The following is a 20,772-nucleotide window of genomic DNA, read 5'->3' on the forward strand; positions in this document are numbered from 1 at the left end:
TGTCATTTTCACACCCAAGCAATCAGTGAACCACTGGGTCGTTTTTCAACGGTGAAATGCAATTTAATAAAGTTGAAGAAAACATTAGGCTGCTTTTCTTTATACTTACACAAGGAAGGAAAAAAAACCCAAACAACTCCCCAAAGAATGTCTCTCCATTAAAGAGGAAGGAAGCTAAGTCCTGGATGCCGTGAGGAAAAGGAAAATTAGCTTAGCTAGGCAGACAGACATTGCTTCCACCTGCTTCACTCAGGAAACGTGAAGTTCGCCAGCTCAGCTGTTATAAGGACGAAACCACCCCACAAGGGCGTCTGCACTTTGCTCTGCTGCAGAGATCAGGAAACAGGGTGGCCCTGATAGGGTTTGAGTCAGGGGAGAAAAGACACAGGGGGGAGAGGAAAAAAGAACGTTCTAATGCATCAACATCACACCTTGTTAAGGACAACATCTATCACCCAGTTACTAGGTCTTCTCTGTTTCCCCTTTCTGATCTCCATGCATCCATTTTATGTTAAAACTAAGCAACTTTACCTTACGGATATTAGGAATAATATTTTACACTGTAAGAAAGCAAGCCTGAGGGTAAATTATTCAAATCCCTGAGCACTTAGCAGAGAACAGAAGGTTCTCTCACAGTAGACAGGCACAGTCTGTGATATGTATGACTACCACATCTGAAATCAAGGGAGACCTGGCGGGTCTATGGCGTGTCAACTTGGAATGTGTAAAAGTGCTTGGGGGCGGTGTCATTTAGTGACTGACTGTGCAGCCTTTGGCTGCTCTGCTTGGGTTTGAATGCAGCTCCAATGCGTGACCCTGGTCAAGATACTGAAGCCCTCGGCAACCTTCATTTCCTCGTCTGTAAATGGTGATAGTATCTCCTACCTCATGCAGTGCTGCAAGGATAAAGTTAACACAGGTCGAATAATTAGAATACACTTAGGTCTTAGTAAGCACTAGCTATTTTTTTCATATTGGTTAGGGGTAATTCACACTTTGCATCATAGAGAGTTAGGTTCATTACATGCTAAATGCCCTCAAGTAACCAATGGCTAAAGCACTAAGATAAAGATTAACGATCATAGAAGTTATCGTAAGAAAAAATGTGAACCCATGATAGAATTCATAAAAACAGAACACTACACCTGCTTATGCCATGGGGACTCTAACTCATTTTAGCAGTAAGTGTAATGTGTTTTTATAAGATTTACTATGCATTACTGGTTGGATTTTGTGAAAACACTTGCTCTGACTCAAACTGTTTGCAAAATAGATTTTATGTAAGAAAATAACTTTTCTATAAATAAGAAATCTGTATATATCTGATCAAATCACTTTTTCTTTTCTATAAAAATATGATTTTTTCTCTTTTCTACTGAGTATCACGGTTTTGTTGGACAAACATATTATCTGCTGAGAAAATTTTGGGAAGTTCAGTTCGATAGCAGCATTTCCTTTACTTTTTCTTTTAACAGCAACAACAAAATCCTATTGTAATTCACCTTCTAGAAATTCTTTTTTTTTTTTTTTTTCTGGAGTGGACGAGTTGGGGAGAGGGGTAGAGGGACAGAATCTCAAATCGTAAGCAGGCTCCACGCTCAGCACAGAGCCCCCACATGGGGCTGGATCCCACCAATTCTGAGATCTTGACCTGAGCCCAAATCAAAAGTCTGAGTCTCAACCCACTGAGCCACCCAGGTGCCCCTAGAAACGCTCTTCGTAGGTAATGCATATGGCTAGTATTCAGTTCTGGAACTTTATGTGTTTGAACATCAAGTAAGGCAAAGTCACGCATATTTGAACTTCTGTGAAATCTCAGTAACAGAGAGAGAGAGACAGAGGGAGGGAGAGAGAGAGAGAAAGACCAAGAAGGCCAATGGCAGAGAGGAGTAGCCTGAAAACACTGGCAGAGTCTGGGTTCTGCGCCCCTGCTATGTGGATCTCCACATCAAAGCCTCCCTCTTCTTGCCATCGTAGCTTCCAGACAGGCTGGAGTTAGTAACACCAGACAGCGCGGAGAAAATGCTGCTCTGTTGACTTGCCTCATCCTGTGCCTGGCAACAGCCACAGCATAAAGTCGGGACGCGCTGCGAACATACGTTCTGCACAGGGGACCATCGCTGTGGCAGGACCACACAGAACCACACTGCTTGCTGTAGTGGGTTCAGGGCTGGGAGAACCACGAGCTGTCCCGTGCCAAACCCCCCAGCACGTTTAAAAGCGACTGACGGAACTTTGGGTCACTTTGGAGGAGTTAAAAATTGGGAAGCCCCGATGGGAAAAGTAAAAAAAAAAAAAAAAAAACTGTTCATCGTGCATAAATGCAACCCATTTATTAAAGAAAGTTGAAAATCTACATTGATTTAAATAAATGCTTAGCTTCCAAATTACGTGCAGCAGCTCGGACTTAATGAAATATTTATTCAAAATCAACAAACCACCCTCTAGGAGTCTTTCACTATAAAGGCAAACATTTTACTTAGTGCACTTGATTCTCACCTATGGCAATCTTGCAGCCGGTCTAACATTAGGGAAACTGATTTATTTCAGATCAGGCCATTTAAATAGAATGTAACCTTGCCATACAGGTAAAAGCGCTTGCCCTTGGCTATTACTTAGCTTGACCACAGGGCTTTCTGGAAACAGCAAAAGCTTTATAAGTGTCAGCTCATGGCTAAATCAATGTTTATGCATGATGTACCTCTGAATAGCAGACACTTGCTGCCTGGAAGCTAAACAATGTTTTTATCTGTTTGCCGATTTCGGGTTCTTCCACAACTGCATGGAGTGTTACAAATCGCATTTAGTAACAATTATCTGCCGGTAGTTCATGAAAAGGAAAGTGGTGTGATTAATGAAAAGTGACACACACCGATGACTTTGTCATGCCAGCCTCCTTGGCGAGAGTGCGTTCGCTGAACCCAAGTCTGGGCCCCTTTACCTTTACCAAGGTCAAGGGGAAAGCTAAGCGCCTGGCAGATGAGCTCCTACCAAGGCTCCGGTCAGACTTCACCATGCTCCTCTGTCTCAATGAACTGCAGGTAGACAGTTAAATGGAATGACGCTGCCTTCACCTCGGCACAAAAGATGGAGTTAAAAAACAAAAGATGATATGGTTTCTACTTCAATGTGTAAAGTATACAAGTTGGAAATTTGACACGGGCGTTATTCCCTATGTGACGAAATACACAAATAAATAAAGAGTTCAAAATTAAAGTTTGTGGTCCACACTGATCAGGTGATTCGCTCAACTTTCCTCCTGCAGAATGACAAACCGAACAAAAGATAGTAATTGCTACCATGAAGTGAACTTTTCCTGCAAAATTATATTTCTTGTGACCAAAATAGTTCATCTTTTTTTTTGAGGCTGTAGAAATACATCACAAAGAATACAGGTAGTGGGGGGAAGGTGATCATCTTGGATGACATTAAATATTTCATCAAGATTTCTAGGTTTCTCCCAAGTACTCAGTTTCAGTTGGCACACAGGCAAGAGCAAGTAAGTAACAATGGAATGAGATGAGAACTGAATGTATTGTATTAACTAAGAAGAAATGTCAAAGTCAAGGCTTAATGAGATCGCATACAAAATATATTTCCTCCTCCCCTCATATCCCACCAATTTTAGCAGACTGAATCTTTCTTTGCATCAGGAATATTTACAGCTTCACTTAAGATGCAATTGATTCTTTTTAACTTGATTAAAATTAGGAAATAAATGTATTTCTGAGAAGCAAAAGATTACACTTCTTTTTGTCACTAACTTCTATTAGGAATGCTTTCTTGCAGAAAAAAAAAAAAATGACTCTGAAATAAAATAAAAGTCAGACCTAGAATTGCTGACATTCATTTCAAGAAGGGCAATTTTCATGAGTATTTTTATTTTTCCACATGCATTCGGCCCAGTGTAGCAACATTGTTCTACCCGGTCAATGCCGACTTGATTGGAAATCCTCACCGATTCGGAGTGTGAATGACAGAAGTCACCCTGGAGGGTCACTTTTAAACTTTTCAGGAGGGTTTGTGTATGAGGCTAGAGAAGTCTGTAGGAAGATTAAAACAAAACCAAACCAACAGACATACCTCATTAAGATACTACACTCTCATTTGTCAATGATCATTTTTGTTTCAAGAAAAAAAAAACTCCTCTTCAGAAGACTTGACTGTTAATGCTCCCCTGAATTTAAGTACATATTAGTTAAGCAGCCATTCATTAATTGTGGAGGTTAAACGACAAGGTGTTAATTGTCTCATAGGGCATATCCAATTTTCTTTCTGCAATTATTCAACTTCAAATAGTTTCTATAAGGAGTTGCTTTATTATAAAAAGGAAACAAAAGTTTGTCTGTGTGAGATGATGGTAGGAGATGTAGCTCTAATTCAAAGTCTTAAAAATGAAACGGCATAACTAAATACACTTTGAGCGCTTGGCCTAAATTCCCTTCTCAATTTAAAGGAAATTATACTTTGCATCTATCTCAGCTATGAAAAGTCCTCAGTTAATTATTTTCCGTAAGTTGTATAACGATGTGTTAATAATATAGCTTCAGTATTTTCTTATCATTCTTGCCCACAGGCCTGAAGCTTGATGGAGACTGGGGCCGACACACTGATCCACTCAGGCCCTCACATGACACTTTAAAGTTCTAACCCAACAGTCTTTATTCTTCTACCTAAAGGCAAATTTATTTTCCCATCACTTAATCTGCAGCAAATGAGTTTTACCTAAGCTCCGTTTCTCAACAAAACAAGTTAAATACAAGTACGGTATTTAGGATACATACAAGGATATGTATGTATAATATATACAAGGATAAATACAAGGAAGGTACAGTTAATTGTGTATGGAATAAATAGTTGGAAATGACTTTTCCCTTATGACAGCTCATTAAGATGTACAGATAACTCCTAGGACTGGAAGCCACTGTCAAGATCGTCTTGATTATACTGGAAGGAAAATGGAGGTGCGAAGAAGTTAGGTGATGTGCCAAGATCTTACTGCCAGTTTTTGGCAGATTTGAGATCAGAATCTTGATCCGCTAGCTTCCATTACAGGGTCATACTCTGTCTCTGTCCCATACTGCCTTTCAGTGCAGAATCTTGAAAGCAAAAATATAATTTTATTAAGGTCATAGGGCTGCTGAATGAGATGGCTACTATTATGTAGTGCAGTTCCATATGTGGAGTATGCCAGGGGGGTTTCCTAAAATAAAGCTTCTCAGTACATGACTTATGGGCAATTTAAGTATGGGTAAGTTCCTTAGAAATATCTTTAAGACCTGGAAAAGAGGGGCTCCTGGGTGGCTCAGTCGGTTGGGCGTCCGACTTCGGCTCAGGTCATGATCTCGCGGTCCGTGAGTTCGAGCCCTGCGTGGGGCTCTGTGCTGACCGCTCAGAGCCTGGAGCCTGTTTCAGATTCTGTGTCTCCCTCTCTCTCTGACCCTCCCCCGTTCATGCTCTGTCTCTCTCTGTCTCAAAAATAATTAAACATTAAAAATATTAAAAAAAATTTAAGACCTGGAATACACCATGGAGAGGATCAAGGATGTCTGGAATTAGATCTCGACAGTCCTTTGCTATATTTTGGCCTTGGACACCCTATTTATATCCTTGAGCCCTTGTGTCCTTATTCCCAAAGGAAGACATATGAAGTTCTATCTTAAGGCTTTTATTGTCTTTTTTTTTTTTTTTTTTTATGATTAGGACAAATAGTACCTTGCAGAGTAGACATTCAATAGCTGTTAGTTTCTTTCTCTTCCCTCTTAGAAATTAGCATTACAGTGAACATAATCTAGTGGGAAATCTCATTATACTGCACATCTCACTTAACTATGTTTGATAATACAGATGCAAGGAAAAGAGGACTTTGCAGTAATGGACTTCATGCATCTCATAGCTGTGAAGGGAACAGCTGTGAAGGGAACCCCAAACCTGGTTCCGTCAGCCAGGTATGATAGGAAAACCCACGTCCTCACCTGCAGACCTCCCTTACAACTCCACAGGCCGGAACGAAAGACCAGGCCTATCCAAGGTCTACACAGAGCTCTGTTTGAAGATGCCTGACGTCATGATCCAGGCTTAGAAAATGTTCAGTAACAGGACACAGATAATGATTAGTAACGAGGGATCTTAATCAGTGGGAGAGGAGAGTCAGGAAGGTGAGCCACAAAGAGAGAAGTTAGTGGACCCCCCAGAATTTGTGAAAGAGAGAGAGAAAAAAAAGATGAAATCTGGCTTCTGATACTGCCCTTGTTTCAGACACTGTTCCCTGTTCTCCGGCATCCTGAGGATGCCACTCTGACTCCTACTTTTCCCTCTGTGCCTCGATGGAGTCGCGGTGCTGACATACAAAGAGCCCTGAGGGCTGGAGCCAAACATTCTGAGTTCCGTCTCTGCCCCTGCAACTCACTAGCTGTCATCCTGGGCATCTAGGTTCTTGAGCCTCCATCCCTCGAACCATAAAAGGAAACTCATAATAACTCGGTTTGGTTTGCCATTTACTGAGTGTGGTCCAGCACTACGAGCCAGGCTCCGTGCTAGGCATTGAGGTTATAAAAATGCATCAGATTTGGCCTTTTACTTCAGGAGTGTACCTAGCCAAGTTTTTCTCAGGAACACATGAAAAGAGATAAGTGCTCCATATGAGCTACTGTGGCATATAACGATAGGCATCTAAATCTGTAGTGTTATTAGCACACAATGTTTCAGGTTAATATGCTTCTTGATAAGATTAGAGGGCATTCCTCTTTTCAAATTTTTGTAATGTTTATGTATTTTTGAGAGGGAAAGAGCGCAAGCAGGGAAAGGGCAGAGAGAGAAAGGGACAGAGAATCCGAAGCAGGCTCCGGGCTCTGAGCGTCCGCACAGAGCCCAATGTGGGGCTTGAACTCATGAACTGTGAGATCATGACCTGAGCTGAAGTCGGACGCTTAACCGACTGAGCCACCCAGGCACCTCAGGGCATTCCTAATACATTCTTCATGTGCGCAGTTTATTGCTACAGCCTTTGGGAGACAAGTTCCCCTTTGTTCAATACGCTGGTGAATACATGTCAGGTAGTAAAGGAAGTATTGATGAGGAAGCAAGGGAGGGGCCGATGAGGCAGCAGTGTTAAGAGCTGTTGCTTTCTCCACTGTGTGCTATGACCCTACTAGTGACATGTTTTATCTGTAGAAGATTGCTACCACACACGCTATAAAACTATGACTGTGTCAGCTAAAATGCCTCACCGTATTAGTTCTTAATGCACGCTGATACCTGTAAGGTAAGCCCACCAGTCATCACTCACCACGTCGCATTGTCATGAAATGCCAAGATGATAGTCTTAGGAAAGGCAAATACATGTCCGGCTTCAGGGAGCTCGTTTACACATGGCTTTTCTTTCCATTATTGTTCTAAACAAAATTTTCAGAATACGAAAAATATTATTCAGACTTGCATCGAAGTGCCGTTTTAACCCCCTACATTAAAAAAAAAAAAAAATCTTTCCTTAAGAAAGTGCTTAGCTTGTAAAAACAACACAATCAGTGTTACTGACTTCTCCCTGGCGTAAACTGTCTATTCTCTTGATCAAGCTCGCAGGTGGCTGTGGCCAAGTCTCCATTACATGCCTGGTAAACAGTTTTCAAAAATAGATAAATTTTATTAACCTACAAAATTACCTACTCTGCTTACCGAATTACTATATTAACATAAAAGGATTTTTGCCTATTCTGGCTCAGAACCCACAAGTCTTTCCAATGAAAGCAATTATCCCCCTGTCCCAAAGAAGATACGGGGAAGCAAATGTATAAGGCAGCTCTATCTTCAGCATCAGTATGGGAAGTAAAATCATCCTCTCTGAACATATAATAGGGAGTGGGAGGGGATATGTCAGCGGGAGGAAAGAAAGCAAAGTTGAGTAATCAACTAAAATCTCAAGATTTCATTATTTTGCTTGCTCTTCTGTGAAATCCCAAAATATTAGAAATACTTCGTTTAAATATACAGTAACTAATAAAAACACATTTGAATGCTACATTTAATTGATTTGGGGATTACCCGAGGTTTTGAATTGTTCACATCACTGCTCCCATCCCTTGGGTCTATTACTCAAGAGTTGAATCTATTTGCTAAATTGTCTTCAAATAAATTCTGGATTATAAGATGATGTTGGAGTCTGAGGGAGAGAGAGACCATCTTTAGCTATGTGTTTTTCCCAGACATTTTGGGGATCAGATTATTCTAATAATTACATAATTAATAGAACAAATAATTTACTGGCAAAATTGCTTATTAAGCAAATGTCATTTCCCAGGAGGTTGAAAATAACTGGCTATTTACCATAAACAGAATGATACGAAATGATCATTTCACTGATTTTTGTATTTTCCATGTTTTCCGAAGTGAGCAAAGTGCTGACAACAGAAACAACATCAAGTTAATTGACCGACGTCTTACTGATGGGTTGGGTTCAAGAGTATGGAGAGCATATCATCGACTTTGCAGTAGTTTGGTTTTGAAGTTAAGGCGACAGAGAGGCAGTTAGAATAATACTAAAGGTGAGGGTAATTTTCTTCTTTCTAGAATGGCAAACTCTTTAAATCACAAACCAGCTAGTGAAAAACATTGTATTTTCTCTAAACAGATAACAAGAAATGAGTAAGAGAGAAGGTTGGGTTGAGCAAACTGGTGGTCCATAAAGCAAAGCTGTGTCTATTTCATTCCCAAGGTCATCTTTCCCCTTTGGTGGGGTGACATGAATGCTTTTACTACACCCCAAGTTTTCCTCTACTTCAACACTGTATCTTCATTATTTATTTACTTGTGGATATCCCCAACTAGCTTCCCAGCTCCTTAAAAGTAAGGATTATATCTCATTCACCTTGTTTTCTTAGATCTAACACAGGAGTGGGTGCTCAGTAATTGTCTGTGTTGTTATACCTAGTTAGGCACTAAACTTGAATAAAGTTTTTAAAACTTTAATTGATAAATGTATTTGCTATTTTATAGTGACACCTGGAGTCTATAGCTGATCTGATGGACCTGATGATCAAATCTCTGTTTATTCTGATACAGGCTGAGTGTGTGTGTGTGTGTGTGTGTGTGTGTGTGTGTGTGTGTGTATGCGTGCACACGCATGCAGAGGTCAGAAACTAACTTATTTTTACTTTATTTCCCCCTGATAACAACAGCTAATCTCTACTGAAATCTTACCACATTGTAGGCACTGTCATAAGGGTTTGGCACAATAGAATAATCACATGTAATACTCTAAATAATCTTTACAGATAGGTATTATTATTATCCTATTTTTAGATAAAGAAGTGAAAGCTTAGAAAGATTAAATAATTTATTCAAGATGCCCAGGCACTCTGACTATAGGCTTTGTGCTCTTAATTACTATACTTGGATCACCCTAGAATATCATCACGTTCCGAAAATAGAATACAAATTAATAAAATAGCACTGTCCAGCGTAGGTTTGCTCAAGAAGATCTAATCAGCCAATCAGATTTCCACGGGTGCCTATTACATGTGAAAAATTCTCATTCTATTCCATGCGGGGGGAAGCAAATCTAAGTCCCTCTGCCTAAAGATAGGATTTCCAGGGGAACCATGCTGATGCCGAACGAGGCACCGTGGTGAGCTCTCAGAGGGAGTGCTGAGTAATTCTGCCCAGACTCCCACGACAGGACTGTACTCAAGCTCCCGAACTCTGAGCTCCCGGAGCTGCAAAATGAGGACTCCTGAAGATTCCTTTTGTTTCCCTGAGAACAAAAGTAATTCAGCTCTCCGCTTCTTTTCCAAAGTCAAAGTCAGGAGACCACTTAACAGCACTCTTCCTGGTTGGCTACACGTTTCAGTCATGTATGATGAGCATACATCAGGCGCTCTGGGCCATCTCCTCTGGGTGGCTAAGGAACGAACTGTCAGTGGTAGTTAGCACACAAAAGAAATAAAAATTATGGATGATGGATCTGATTAGAAACAAATAAACGTGACAGGTCACCTCTGAAGGCTTGACAAGCCTCTCAGACAAGTCACAGAACAATGAATATTTTGGCTTTTAATCCAGTGAGCACAACTGTACACATCTGACATAGGATATTTCAAATGACGAGTTCACCCTTAACTATAGTGCAGTTTACATATTGTGTTCAGTTAACATAGTTACATACGGTAGTTTGTTTGGGGTATGCCTGGGTAGCATAGTCAGTTAAGCGTCTGACTCTTGACCTTGGCTCAGGTCACCATCTCACAGTTTGTGAGTTTGACCCCACCTCGGCGGGGAGCATGAACTGATGGTGTGGAGCCTACTTGGGATTCTCTTTCTCTCCCTCTTTCTGACCCCTTCCCCCCACAAAAAAACAAATTAAAAACAGAAAAAAAAAAAACCTTGTAGTTTGTTTGAAACGGAAGGGTTTGGTACATTTGATCTGCCAGCAAAACAGCAGGTGTGGGGTGGGGACAAGGATAATGATGCTTTAGGACTCCTCTGTCTGCCCACCTCTCCCTTGGCCCTGGAAGGAATTGCTAACTACCCAGAGCTCTCCTCTGCAGTTTCTCTTCGAGAACTCAAGTCCTCAAGTAGTTTCCATGTCCTACCCTCTCCAGCTTCTATGGCAAATTGGCACAGCTGATCTCAGCCAGCTGATGGGAAGCTAAATCTTACCTCAGGGGCTTAATAATATTATTAAGTAAAAAGAAGAGAGGTGAAAAAAAAAAGAAGAGAGGCAAATTACTAATAATAGCATTTCAGTAGCAGCAAAGACCCCCTGATGCCCCTTACATCATGTTGTACATGCTTGCCTACCTGGTCCAGCCACGGATCCGAACCTGTCTAATATCTCTGATACTACCATGACAATATATTAATATTTCCCACGTAAATTGCCTGTGGTAATGGACACAAGGGCACACATTTTCACAAGGGTTGTAATACCAAGCTAAATGCATGGATTATATGTCGTAAGAGCAGTAAAGTAAAATCCATATGCCGACGGCCTCCATCAGTGCACGGTTCTGTGATGAACCTTTTGTTTTCAGGTGCAATGCTCAGTTAACAAGCAATCTTACTAGAACTTTGATCTGGTAATTACCTTGAACATGAGACTACACCCTTAAACCTTAAAACATGACACGGTGTGGTGTTCCGCAAGGATCGCAGAGCCTCTGACATCGTACACATTAGACTTTCAGACGTATAAACGATAGAGTGTAAGACCGCACAGCAAAAATTAATTGTGTATGCCAAACACTTATTCAACAGTGACTCTTTTGCGGAATGCTTGAATATCTTTACTTGAGAAAAATTTGCCAAGTTGATTATAAATGTGATATCTTACCTCTTAATACATTTTACAATTTGCACATAATGGTTCCAAGGGAACTTGTAAACCATAGTAAATCATAAAATTCATTTTGCTTTGCATCAATTCATTCATCCATGCACCAACTAATCACCTCATTTCAAAATTCAATAAACCTAAATACCTGGATTTATGATGCTTTGTCAGAATTAACAAGGAAATATCAACAATGTGGAATTAGAAGTCTATTGCAACTTAAAGACAAGCACCTAGTTGAAAACAATTAAAAAGACTCAGCAGCAATAATTATATCCACAGTGTTAGCAAATAAAATAAATTAAAACTGATTTAATTTCTGCTCTGGGAGATGGGGGAAGCACAGAAAAGCCTTAATTTAGTCAGTTACAACACTGAAGTTGTTTGAAGCAAAACTTTAAAGTGATGGTGAACTGGAGTTGTGGTATTAACAGTTCTTAACGGTGAGTGAAATGTACACACCGGTATATTTTTAAGGACGTTTTGGTTGGGCACATTGTATAATGGTCACAATAGCTCTTGAAATTCTCGTTTCCCTTAAAAGAATTTTGGTGGTGAATGTTTTATTGTGGGATTTATTTGTATAAAGACACTTGACATGCTATTAAAATACATAGTAGGAAAACACACACACACACACACACACACACACACACACACACACACACACCTTCCACTTAAGATGCATTAAAGTACAGTTCATGGAGAGGGCCCCTCTTTGCTAAAACTGCGTTTTGACACACACTTGTAAAAGATGTCATTTACCTTCTATCTTAAACAATAGTTTTTGATTTATAGTTCTGTTAGAGAAAAATGTCTATAATGTTGATATGAAATGTGTGGTCTTGTGCATGTGTGTGTGTGTGTGTGCGTGTGGCATGCACACACATACATGCATATGGGCACGCACACACACACACACACACACACACACACAGCTCATATTCATTCCTTTGAGTTGAGGAGACAGAGAGGAAAAGTATAATTATGTTTGATTTTTCGTTCAAAAATAAAATCTGGAGGCATCAGATAAGCAGCTGCTCTTAATCATTGTCCCTCGGAGCATATTTAAGTTAAAATAATTTCTCTGTTAATAACAGTGGATGCTTTTGCCTTTCACTTTCAGTGTTTCCTTAATAATTTTTTTGCAAACCTAAAATTATATACAAAAGAAAAAAATAACATGCATGAAGATGCATGGAGTATTTACTAAAGACAAAGCAAAAGGATAGAGCGGTCATATATTTTTCTATAAAAAGGCCTAAAGAGGTATCCAATTGTTAGAGTCACAAAAGGTCTATATGGTCCTCTTGCCCCTTTAATTAAATTCTTAGGAGTAATCAGATGCAAAATGACAAATGGCAAGAAGAGAACATACCACTGCTGAATAATTTTATCATTTATACCTATAACTGTCAATCCACGGAGGGCTATTTTTTATATGTCACCTAAATCATACAAGCTGGTACCTTTTTCTGTGATTCATGTTAGCCCTGCTCTATGATTTACTGCTAAATTATTTCCCTTCTCTTTCAGGGAATTTTTTTATCTCCTTTCTGTGATTAATCTCTCTGGTTTGAATGAGCAAAGCTTTTTAGATGAGTGAGTGTCACAATTTCGTTGAGTATAAATTTTTTCAGTATGATTTTTTATACATATTTTTTTTAATGTGCTCAGAAAAGACAATTATTTATTTAAAGGCTTATATTTCCATTAAAAAAAAAAATCCCTGTCTACCTCTGTTATGCATTCCAAGCTTTTCTTCCAGAAACAAACGGTCTTTGCTTTGACAAGATGTGGTGACAATGGTCATTGCCAGTGATATCACACAATCACAGAGCGTTTTCACAAAGTAGATGGTCCTGGTATGAGTGATGTAAGACCACAAGATATCTTGAGGTCTTCTTTCCTCATGTGAGAGAGTGCTAAATTGTGTGTGTGTGTGTGTGTGTGTGTGTGTGTGTGTGTGTGTGTGTGTGTGTGTGTGTGTGTGTGTGTGTGAGAGAGAGTATTTGGGTGAATGCACTCACGTGTGTGGGCTTTCCTGCTGGTTCTTAAATGCTAACAGGCCAGCCCTCTGTGTGAATGACTAACACATTAGTCCCTGAATTTTGGTCTTTTGAAGAGGGGAAGCAGATGTGTTAAACTGCTTTAATGAGCCCCATCAACTAGACTCTGTTGCCATATTAGATGCCTGGGAATCACATTTTATTTTGGATTGCCATGTCCAATATGTACATGGCAATCTTTCTGAAGGCAGTTGACAATGCTTCTCTACCACACACCTTCCACATTTTTTCTCCCTTCTTTTACTAAAAATTTTTACCTCAACTTTTCACATTTATGTACCTAATGCTTATGTTTCTTATGGAATCAGTCAACTTGCCTTAGTTGTGGGATGTGTACCACCAACAAAACACATTTAGCCAGCTTCTTTTTTTTTTTTCTTTTAGTCCATCAAGCCTTCCCCATGAAAGCTCCTTATGGATTATTGCGTGACTTTCATTCACCTTCTCTGACTTTGTCCTTTCTCTAGTGAAAGGCTGAAAGGAGGATGTCCTCAAGGAGTCCATTTTTAAATAGAGTAGAGGAAGACCATGCCTTAATTTTATCAAAAACTGGATTATCCACCACTGAGTAATCTGACTGTGATCATTACTCCACCTGCCTCCCCTGGCACCACATCGCTAGAATCATAAATATTGTCAAGAGAACCCTGGATATAGGGGAAATACCTAGGTATGGAGTCTGGGCTCAATAAAAGCTGATTATCTTTCCTTTCTTGTGCCTTTGGATCTGAAGACCCAAAAGAGAAATGATCTTTCCATATGTGGCTTTTCCAAGTTGGATAAAAATTCTAGTTGGGTCACATAAGTGCTAGATATCCACCAATCAATCAATTGATCAATCAAATATCAAATTTAGTTAGATAAAAGCAATCACCTCTAGAAATCAGATTTTGTAAAAAAAAAACAAAAAACAAAAAACAAAAACAAAACAGCTATGTGCTCTAATTTTTGATGACTTTTGCTCTATCAAAAGTAGTGACATATAACCCCGAGATTCTTTACAGAAAATACTGGAAAGTGGAATTTTAAAAACAAGTACTAGTCACCCATAGAAAGAATAATGTATGGGGGCAGCACTATGTCCTGCAGTATTCATGTGCATTTATTCATTCGCTCTTCAACACAGCCTTATGGTTCTCTGCATTGGGCTATACATGTGGATTTAAAGGTAAATAAAATTTATGTGGTGAGGAGAGCGAAGAGAAAGCAGTGAAGTGAAGGTGGAAGACAGAATTTGATATATCCACACTTTGGGGCCAAGTGTTAAGCTAGAGACCAAGGGTAAGCGCAGTGAATGCAATCCTGTGAAAGGGAGAAGCGAATTGGAAACAGAAACGACAATCTGGTATTTTTCAGAAACTTTGTTGTCTTGCATCATCTTGCTCAATAGTTGAAGACATGCACTTAGACCCTGAGTATTGCAGTTTTTCCTGTCTGGGCTACACTTACTCACGGACATATACACACACTTTGTCACAGGATGCCTTTTCAAGAAAAAAAAAAAAAAAAGTTTCCCATTGTCCATTTTACAACAGGAAATGTTGAAGTCAGATGCCCAGTGGACCACAGTGACATTTATGGGTCAAGATGCACATTCAAATGCAAGTTGATTTTCACAGTAGGGGACATGAGACACAATGACACCTACTGGCAAAACCCTTAGGGCCCAACTCTGAACGAGATCAAAACCAGTTTTTTAACAACAGACTATAGCACAGGAATCGGTTTCTATCTAGAGAAAAACCTAACTTGGTTGAGCGTGCTGACATGGGTTGCACCCAAAGCACTGATTTTTCTTCCCCCCTCACCCCAGTGATTATCTACGTACAAAAAAATCAAATTTCTTTTATGAAATAAGTGGAATGAGATGGAAATTTTAAGGAAGAATTAGAATTAGGTGAAGAAGCTTCCCCAGTGAACAGATTTACAATCACGTTCAACCGTGGGTTAATGAGTACATTTATTCGAGTTGTTAAGACTGTGACGATTTTGCAAGAATTGTATGAAAGTGATTACAGTGATGATTGCAACGGTCCCTGTACGCCAGCACACTCATATGTCAAAAATTTATGGAGTTCATTCACAGCTACTGAAGAATGACCAGAAGATGATTATTTTGCTTTCTTGAGTGTGGGTTAACCTATGTAAATCACTCACAGGAGCTCAATTTACAGTAGTACATCGTAAGTGTTCAGTGTATGTTTGTTAGTTTTATTTATAGAAGATGTCTAATGGTTCTGTGGGACATTGAAAGACTGTATTAGTCAAAATATTATGAACAGTTAAGTCAAATGAAACACAAAGGGTAGGTCTCAGAGTGGCCTACTGTTTGACGATAGCCTCCGCTGATCAGATATTAGCGGTAACTCAGGAAATAGGTAGAGGAAAGTCCTAACTCCATCCCAAGTAGGTGATGGCTTCATGGGAAATTCTGACATGAAATAATTCAGGGTCGAGTCTCTGAACACCACTCCGAGCAAGACATGCCTCCTGACCTTCACCTAGGCTGGGAGAGTCTACAATGGTTTGCATAAGCTAGCGGTCAACAGTCATCACCAATGTGCACACGCTGGTGACATCCTTGTGGCATGGACAAATACATAAAAACAAGCCTTGAGGAAACTTCTGCAATTTTTTATTGAAGTTATTTAGGAAAATAATAGAAAGGCCAGCTTCTATTACGAATATGCAGCTGTGAACGGGAGAACAAAGGAGACCAGCTACTTTGAGTTTCTAAAAAAGTTTATGTGATCTTCACGGCAAAGCTAATTTTGATGAAATGGAAATCACTATATACCCCACAGATTAGTCATTAGAGAGTGGGATTAAATAGTTTCATTACAAGGCAAAAAAGGAACAAAATAACCACTAAATAATAGTCATTTTCAGTAACAGCTAGCCCTAATGTCTTTCTACTAACACATGTAATGGTCAGCCTTATTTAAATTGGTATTCTTCTTCCATTATATGACTATTAAGTGGTTTAATAAAATTTTATTTTGAAGCTCTATAAAATCACTAATTTGGCATGACAGGGCATATTTCTAAAACTCATTCCATATGTAAACGCTATGCTTCTCTTTCTTTTAATAAGAAGGACCAGAGTAGCAGCATATAAGTGATTAGTGAAGCAGAGATCGCTTTTTTATAGAAAACAATTATTCATTTAGTGAATGGAAAAAATGAAGTTCAAAAGAGGTAGAAAAAATAAATCTAGTTTGTTCTAGATGAGGAAGCATTTTCAGTAGAGTATTTTGTGGGCTATCCTTGCTCAGAGTATAGAGACAACTGTGTGAATTTTCTAACTTAAAAAATTACAGCAGTTATCAAAATAAAAAAGGGACTTACTAAATGGTTTCCATAAAAGATAATAAGTGGACGAAATAATAAGAGGACACAACTACTTCACAAATGTAGGTGCATTAATTTTATAAAATCACCTCTTTCTTTCTCTAATGTGTCCGCACACACATTGCCTCTTCTGCTAAACTGTAAAATCTTTTAAGACCAGGAGCCATGCCTTACTTATCTGCGAATTTCCATAATCTAGCATAGAGCTTTCCACATAATTGTGCTCAATAAATGTTTACTGAAGAAGTGAAGAAGGCTATGGGGAACTTTTGTCCTTTAAATTATGTTAAAACCAGACAGCCTGAAATATCAAGTTCTATCGTAGGAAAAGCAATTTTAGTTTTTCTCACTGAGGGAAAAGAAGAAAAATATTTCTCGCTCAACGAAGGTTAAGTGGCACTGCTTGAAAAACAGACTAAAAGAGATCTCCATAGTATCCTTCTGAAATAAGGCATGATCTCAAGGAAAATGTTCTGCTGAGAAGTTGAGGATGATCCTAAAACATTTAGCAGGGAGATCTTGTTCCCTGGTATTTATGCCGTCAGGGTGGTGGGTACCACACACTGGTATTTGAATCACTCTACTATGTGCAGCTGCGGACTTCCAAGCCATCGGTGCTAGAGTCATTGTTTATTGTGCTTCGCCTACAAAGATGAGTAAAACTAGTTTGCCAGAGCTCAGCAAAGGGCATGGTGACTCAGAAGAATATGCATATGGGTTCAACTTGGTTGATTTTCATTTGCCAGCCTGCATTTTGTCTCCCATACCAAAACTCCTTCTACGGCTAAAATGTCAGAGCAATACAGACAAATACTAACCAATACCCTGAGAACAATATTTTAAAAGTTACGGTTAAATCTGTTTCCTAGTAACACCCAGTAGTGAATGAGAAAACGCGCAGGGATTTCATAGAGCGATTCCGACACTGGCAATCTCTGAAAAACTTCTATATATTTTAGGAAACAATTCGACTTACCATTAATTACATGCTGCCTCTCCAGCAACAGAGGGCACTCAATCACATTTGCCAAGTCAGAAACTCATTTGTGGGGTGAGTGGGGGGGGGGGGCAGGGTGGGAATTCATCATTTGACATGATTCTGGTTTGCTCTTCACATGTTATTCAGTTTGGATTAGTCTTGTACTTTTGGAGATCTTCTCACACGATGATCTGTGAGTGTGAATGTGAAAACTTCTAACCACCTTGTTGAGATATCACTTCTGAAATGTGTCTGGGAACATTGAAAAAAAAATCAATGATGCGCCTAGAGTAGTTGGATGTGGATTTTTTTGAACGTTTATTCATTTTTGAGAGACAGAGTGTAAGCAGGAGAGGGGCAGGGAGAGAGGGAGACACAGAATCCGAAGCAGGCTCCAGGCTCTGAGCTGTCGGCCCAGAGCCCGACGTGGGGCTCGAACTGAGGAGCCGTGAGGTCGAGACCTGAGCCGAAGTTGGAAGCCCATGTGACTGAGCCACCCAGATGCCCCCTGGATGCAGATGTAATCAAACATTACAAATGCAGTGAAATTAATGAAGTGACATCAACCTCTTGTTTGTACTTACAGCAGTCCCAACCAACTCGCATAGGTATCTGCGATAATGTATTGTGCACCTGTGGGCATGAATTTTAGCCATGAATCTCTGAAACCTGAAGTTTCACCTCAACTTTTGCTCTGGAAATATACCATTAATGGGACATAATTATGTAATGTTAGATCTAGATGACCAACACATGCTATTTCGACAAATAAAAATCTTCACCAGAAGAGGAATACTGCATACTGAAACATTGAAAACTAGAAATGATTTGAATCACATTTCACACATTTAATGGTCTCCTAGCATCTTCTTAGCTGACTATTTTTAAAAAAAATAAGCATTTGTTTATATCCTTTATTCCCCAAAGAGGAATGGAGGATTGCCTACACCACTTTTTCTTTTCCTTCATCTTAAAACATCACTGAAATCAGTCCGTTCCTATAGAACAGTGACTCCGCTGGTAGAGTTCGATTACCCATGATGCATAGCTCTGGATGCACAGTGTATGTTTTCATGCATTTAGGGATTGCCGAAGATGTCACTGACATCACCACTTTCATTTTCTTTAAAAACATATTCCTGGGGCTCCTGGGTGGCTCAGTTGGTTAAGAGTCTGACTTTGGCTAGGTCATGATCTCTAGGTTCATGGGTTCGACCCCGGCATCGGGCTCTGTCTGCGCTGATAGCTCAGAGCCTGGAGCCTGCTTCAGACGCTGTGTCTCCCTCTCTCTCTGCCTCTCCCCTTCGCGCACTCTGCCTCTCTCTCTCTCTCTCTCTCTCTCGAAAATAAATACACATTTTAAAAATTAAATAAAATAAATAACCCATATTCCTTACATTTTCACACGGATTCTCAAGCAACCCTGCAAATGAGTAAGATGTGAAAACATCAGATTAAAAGTCACAGGATTTATTTTCTTTTTACGTTGAGAAGAGGGTGGGGGTGGAAGAATAGGAAGGCAGCAAGAAGGAAGAGGCTTGTGTATTTCTCTAAAAACGGTGGATTCTTAAGCCTAACTTCTTTATCTCTACTATGTTTAATGAAAGAATTGGGCTCTGGCTCCCGATCTGGTTTTCACTCAGCCATCCTCACTTCCCCTCCCACAGACATCCTTGCAAAATCTTGAAAGGAATTGGGGGTGTACTCGTGGAAGGCAGGGGTTAGCATAAACAAAGACCCAGAAATAGAAGCCTGCATGGAGTACACGAGGAACTCTGAGCAAAGTAGTCTACCTGGGCTTCTAAGCCAGAAACTGCCTAGACTTATCCCAGACTCGTTTCTCCTATAATAAGAACCAATATCTGCTAAGTGCTTCCACGTGCTAGGCATTATGATAATTTCTTTATGGGTTTAACCTATTTGATTTCACAGAAGGAACTTTGTGAAGAAGGCATTAGGCTTAAATTCTGCCTGTGGAAGGAAGGAATCGATCAAGTTGTGCGCTCAAGGTCTACCCAGGCGGGGGAGAACCTACCTCAGTCATGACACGGGCACTTAACGCCCATGTTGTATTGTGTGTCACAGCCAGAGTGGGGTCTGTCACCAGGCAGACTCTTCTTCCGTTCCTACTTTTAAGGCCTGGGATCACACATCCTTCCATTCTGCCGGACTATTGCCTTGGACACATAACTGGATCTTTCATCCGACCACAGCACATCTCCTGATTCAATCACTCTACCTGCTCCCTGCTTTCTAAGGTGGAGGGACTCAAAGTGTGGTCTGACCATCCGGCAGCATCAGCGTCACCTGGGAACTGGGAGAAACACAAATTCTTGGCCCCAGCCCCCAAGAGAAGCAATTAAAACATTGGGGGATGGAGCCAGCAATTGGCATTTTAGTAACACTTCCAGGCGATTCTGACGCATGAAGACTCTCAGACTGAAGTCTGAGAGCCGCTGGTGTGCAGCAAGAGATTCGAGGAATATTACAACCTAGGAGTGTGCATAGGACACTGGATAGAAGTGCTAGATTCGGAGTCAGACTGCTTGATGTGCATCTTCGTGCCAACAATGACTGAGACCCTGGTCGGGTCACGACCGATTTTCAGTTTTCTTGTCTGTAAAATGGGGATGAGTTATTTAACAGATTCTACGTGACGATCAATTAACCACAGTTTTATGCCTGGCATATGATGAGTGCTCAATACATAGTAGGGATTATTATGGTATTTGTGATTATTGATTCTCTAACTTTATTTCCGGCAGGAAATTCCCTACATCCAACTTTCAATGTCATCCTCGTCCAATTCCCTGTATTGGCTCAAACGTACCCCAATCTGCAGCTCCTGTCTCTGGGCTGCTGCCTCTTTATCTGAAATGTTTTTCCTTCTTTCACTAGTCTTGTCCCTGCACCAGAGACATTTCTGTTTGTCATTCCAAACCAAAGCAGAGAAATCACTTCTTTTGGGAAAACTTGTGGAACTTTTTTCTCTTAATAGATTCAGCCCATCACTCCCTTCTTTCTGCCACTTCCAACCCCTTTACTTT

At 40.1% G+C, this 20,772-nt stretch overlaps 1 long non-coding RNA gene across 2 annotated transcripts in view; it reads right to left on the reverse strand.

The window, feature by feature from the left end:
• Window positions 1-20,772, reverse strand: part of LOC132691500 (uncharacterized) — a 1,565,096-nt gene that overhangs the window by 43,949 nt on the left and 1,500,375 nt on the right. The window lies entirely within an intron of this gene.

Source organism: Panthera onca, chromosome B1, assembly GCF_046562875.1.
Source record: "Panthera onca isolate mPanOnc1 chromosome B1, mPanOnc1 haplotype 2, whole genome shotgun sequence".
In the NCBI taxonomy this organism is placed as follows: Eukaryota; Metazoa; Chordata; class Mammalia; order Carnivora; family Felidae; genus Panthera; species Panthera onca.